Source organism: Copidosoma floridanum, unplaced genomic scaffold (assembly GCF_036245765.1).
Source record: "Copidosoma floridanum isolate Cflo_tuat_1 unplaced genomic scaffold, Cflo_Japanese_pri ptg000002l, whole genome shotgun sequence".
NCBI lineage: Eukaryota > Metazoa > Arthropoda > Insecta > Hymenoptera > Encyrtidae > Copidosoma > Copidosoma floridanum.
In genome coordinates this window covers 1,453,629-1,459,388 of record NW_028321879.1, presented here as the reverse complement: position 1 = coordinate 1,459,388, position 5,760 = coordinate 1,453,629, and positions in this window count along the sequence as shown.

Here is a 5,760-nt window from a genome sequence, read left to right as displayed (position 1 = left end):
ATGGAAACTATTCTTAAAAATATGTGTGCTATCGATTTCAGGCAAACTTTGGATAACAGTGTTGAATAAATGTTTGAGGTGGGGTATGAGGGAGTGGAAAAGGCAGTAAATAGTATAGGTCTGTTCTGGAATATATCAGGCATTTCTGAGGTCATGTTGAGTATTTTTGACAGTGAAGAGTGCAAGTAGGTTAGGAAATTCGATGAAATGATGGGTAAGTCTGTTAATAAGTAATACGTCATGGTATTATTGATAATTTTTACAGATAAGAAGCGAGTTATTTAATTAATCAGGAAAATAACTGTTATTTATACGTACTATGTGTACAATAGGTAGGCAGTTTTGGCCGCTCAGTAGGTCCAGAGACCAAGTAATTTTTCCTTGATTTAAACATGTACTTTTTATAATTTTAACAACTAAATTACAAGATCTATTTTATTCACAGATATAAAAAACAACTATCCTTATTTTTAAATCTCAATAATAACAACAACTGAATTGAGACAAGAGTAATCAAGGTAATGGAATATTGAATCTAAGAGAAAAAAGAAGAAAAGAACTTATAAGAGTATGTGTTGGTCACTAATCGGTGATTGAAAGCACGATGGCCGATGGAACCCCAGATTAACAAGTCCGTTTGTTTCATGAAGAAATGAAACGTTGTCCATAAAGGAGGAGACGTTGTCTGTGAATGACAAGATGTAGCCTTTGCTGACTGGTTGCTGATATACCGAGCGCTTGGGCTAACAGGATGGCTGTCTCCTCACTGTCGACAGCAAATGAAAATTTATGTTTGGCAGAATCTGAACTTAAAATTTGGCACACACACGATCACAACACAGCACTAAAAATTATACCAAAAGGGAAAAAAAACAAAGTAAAGATTTTGTGGTTATGACTAGAGAAAAGGTTTCGTTGTTGCTGCCAGTACCAAAATGACGATTTTTTGATTCATCGCTCAAATTTTTATTTATTTTTTTTATTTTTTGATGTCATGGTAATATTCACCGGGAATAATTATTGAAAAAAACAAATCGACCAGTCGTCACTTTAACATTTTTATATTAATTTGGAATGCACAACGAAAATAAGAAAAATAAGGAAAATGTTTGCGGAAACACTATGGAACAATCTATTTTGTAGAAGGCAAGTGTAAGAGTGTGATGTAGTATGCTGTCAAATTTTCTGTCATATACTTCATGACTACGTCTTAGGGCTTATGTTTAAATAAAAGGACTGTTGTTCATCAATAATGGTTAGAGTTCCTCTGACGTATTGTATTATCTTCTTAGTGGCTGGGTTGGTTGTATTATACTGCTTCACCTCATCCACCAGCCGAGGAAGATGCACTTGTTGTGCACTACTTTTATTAGAGGGAACGCTAATTTTCCTAAGGAAATTTAAAGCATTGTGAGATCAAATGCATAACTTTTCCTTTGCTGCACAGAGAGGTAAGCAGAGGATTAGGCTTAGTTGGAAAAAATAAACGGCAAAGGGCCCTTTGTAATTAACACCACATCGAGAAAATGCAAGAACAACCAAAACTTCTGAAAGGTCAGCCATTTGTTAAGTAAGAGTAGAAGCTGCATATTCGTGACATGAAAGACAGTGAAAAATAATCAAATAAACTGCCTATACATAAAGGATCCAGTATTATTGTCTCAACGTACTAAGCGAGAGTTAAATACCTCCGTGTAAGGAGAGTAGATAAGAATCTCTAGTCAAAAGATTGATGAAATGATCTGCTTAATTTATTACCTACCTATAGTAGAGAGTCCTTTAATACAGGCTTAAGCGGGAGCAGATAATTCGTTTCAGGGAAAATGATGTCAGATTGTTCTTCTTGTTGTTAGATTGTTGTTCAGTCTATTAGGCCTCATACTTTCGCCTAAAGCATATCATTTGATGGTATCGAATGAAAAAAGGTCACGGGTTCTAGAGGATGTTAACTCTCTTAACCAACACTGCCTAAGCAAGTGACAATAAGCCTTGAAATAAAACCGTAGATAGTATGCTGTTACGTCATAACCCTTACACATAAAAGTTGGCCAGACATGTGCATTTTTAGCCCAAGTTGTAGCCTGACAAGACTCTAGTTCTTAGAGTCTAGTGGTGAATCCAGGATATTTTAGATCTTTTTCGTGGAGATGTAGCGGGCAATAGAAACAGGTTTTACTTCGTAAAAGATGAGAAGACAGCATTCCTCTGGAGGCTTTATTGGCAGGGATAGCTGTACTAGAAACGTGGAGCCAGAACGCAAGAGAAAAAAAAATATGACTACTGCTACATTGGTTAGCGATAAATGTAGAGGGCTGAGCTTATGGCCGATGAATTACGTCCTTGGAATTGATTTAAAGATGAGTTGAACTGAACTTTATCAAAAATATGTCGAGATAGTGCTTTGTTAGTTTTCCAAATAAGAGTGCAGTACTAAGGTCCAACTTTGGGCAGGCTAACGTTGTTCAAGAAGGCCACCTTTGATTTGGAAGATAGCAGTGAGATGGTAACTCGATCATCTCTCATAATGCGCAAACACAAATCAGCGTATGTAGCCTTGGAGGCACCAGAATAACCATGTATCTCTATTAGTGCTTAAAGTTAACATAGTTTCAATGAGGAATAACAATAATCTTCAACTGTTGGATTCCACTAAACCAGTAAAAGTAACGTTTTTAAATGCTAGGTGAAAGCTCAGAGCCCCAAACGAACTTAGTTAACCAAAGCTCTTGTATAATAGTTAGGGATAACCAACCAAAAACTAGTTATGTATGCATCAAAAATAATTCCATCAACTGAAACTAAGGACGCTATTGTTAATAAAAATGCTATTTATATAATATTTGGCTTTAAATGGTTTCAGTATTTTATTTCTTGGCAGGAAATTATATAAAGGACACATAATAAACTATCGCAGCTTATCTTAGGACCATAAGAAAGATTACCACAGAATGCTGATAATAGGTTGTACAGCTATGGGTACTTTCTTTCTAGGCTCAAATAGAATACGTTAGGTCCAGAAATAATAAAAATGCAGACAAATGATCGAGACTATTTCTAATAGTAGAATTTTCAAAGCAGTGTGTAAGAAAGATACAACTATAAGAAGTATTGTATGATATGTAACAGATTATTGGCTTGCTTAAAAAAATTTAACATGAAAAGGGAAAATATACTACAAGATACGGTTTAAGTAAACTGTTGAGAATGCCTTTTCTTGAAACTTTTCTTTAAAATAAAAATGTTATATGTATATTGGCCAGAGATGAACGTAAAACTAGTGAATCTTGCAAATAGCTGTAAAAGCTGTTAAATTGATACAAAAAGCACGGAAAAAATTCCTCTAACAATTACTCTGGTTAACTTAAGTATTGGAATGCATTCATTGCGATTACTCCACATTGGAAGGTGATATGAATCTGATCATCATTGATGCGCATAGCAAATGATTTAACATCAATGAGTGTTAGATAATATGGAAGCAAAAAAGAATAATCGAAGAGTTAAAAAAAGTTTTGGTTTGATATGCGTTACAGATTTACTGTGTCATGGACAAAGCTCCACCGATTAAAAGTGTAGAATGTACACAGTTTTTAAAATTAACGAAATTAACAATGCATTTTCACTTCCGCATTATACAGCCACATATGGCGTATTATAGAATTTCTTATAGACTTTTCAAAATAGGGTCAAGAAAATCATGGAAGAGTGGTAGAGCGTAGATCATGCAGTTAATACGTTTGTATTTAGCTATCGTAATGTTTCTCACCTTATCATGGGTATCGACCTGACTAGTATTACATTAATAATAAGAATACGATTCATTTTCCTTAGATCTAGTATGTTAAAATATTTAGAAAATCAGGAGAGTCATAAGTACTCATAAGACACAGCATTCGTTATGTAAATATTGACGTAGCTGATAATGTTTTAATGGACACACACAGCATTCATGATAGAAGCAGAATTTCAGGTGAGCTTGTCAAACAAACTTTAACTAGTCCTTTTGTTGTTAAAATCGATTCTGGAAAATCACATGAACGATACGCAGATTAATCAATTGAATCTTTTTTGCAGTGCTCCCCAAAGCTTATTATTGAACAAGGGAAAGAGTTAAGATAGATTTTTCACCGTTAGTATATCATACTATACCTGGAACAGTTAGTAGTTTTAAGCTATCCGAGTGAAGCGTTAAGAAGACCAAGTCAAGTAGTAGCATACAGGTGATTGTCTTGTACAGACCTAAATGTTATTTAGTATTGTCTCATGTATAAAATAATTTAAGAATTAAAGAAAAAGTGTCTCAAAAAGTTTATTGTGCAAGGTATTAATATAACTAATTATACAGCATTTTAGCTCCCGATATTAATTACTGCACTTCCCTACCGTAATAGTGCTTATGGATTTAGTTATACGAGAAGATATGGTACAGGATAATATGACAAGGGAGTTGGGCTTGGATGTAGCGCTAGCAGGTATGCTGATCTGGATTTACGTTAGTATTAATAATATAACCTTGTAGCCCCTTACGATTACTAGGCCAGGCTATAAGTAAGATGGTTCTATATTACTAGCTATGGTGTACTACGTGTGTATCTTGAATAGATAATTTTTTGTGACAGTGCATGTGGCTCTTATTATTTCTCCTTATCTCTTATTCAGAGAACTTTTTTTTTTCCTACCCCTGCAGTACCACCATTTCACGTTATCTTCGCCTTCACATCCAACCAAGATTCTTTATTACGTCTTCTTATTTTGAAGAGCATTTGTTTTTTTTTTTTTTTTTTTTGTAAAACTTCTGCCTTAATATTTGAATCATGGACATAAGTAAGAGTAAAATAACACTTTAAAACTTTCAATGTGGTTAATTGAGTTATTTGACAGTGACTCATGTCCTGCAGTGCCACTGCATGTGAGAGAGCTTGAACTCATAATCTCAGAAGTAGCAGCATATTACAGGTCGTATTTTCTTAAGCGGTTTGTTACAATTATATTTGTTGCCATGGTTAATCATGTTATTATTATTAGGCATCATGCTTTGAGAAATAACTTTAATTAATAAAATAATAATTAGTTTTAAATAAGCAGTAAAATCCCTTGATTCTATATTATACGTATAAAAAATGTAAGACAATATTGTTTTGCTGTAACTCGTTGTATTCTTAGAATTTTTAAACACAACTTTTATCCATAGTGTATTTTTTTCAGTAGTAAAATTACTAATGAAGTAAGAATTAAAAAAGTTACTGTGACCCAGCAATAGAGTGATTGGTATAGTTAATTGTTTGGCTAACATTGTAAATGTTATAAGCTGTAGTGGGGTGCTAAGTATGTGAGAATTTTTTTGAATGATAGTTTTGATAACGACTATTACCGATTATTATAATCGTAACAAGCCATATATTATACATAATCATAATAATAAAAATTATTGTAACCAATAAATATGTTCCCTGTACTCGTCCAAAATTAATTTTTTTAAATTTAGTATTTCTTTTTAGTTGTGGAGTTATTTCTTCCACTTCTATCAAGAGTACGAGACATGTAAGCTAAATTGGTACTTTCTCCTTGCTTTCCTTGACATATTACAATACAGATAGCTAAATTAAACGTGTCTATATAATACATGATAGGTAGAGGTCACAACTTGCAAGTATAAAATCTTTGCACGAGGCTAATTATAATTTTTCTTAATTATTTTCTAAAGTCCGATTGAATTATAGACTTTTTCGCAATGATTGAGTTCAATCTTCTGCAGTTTCA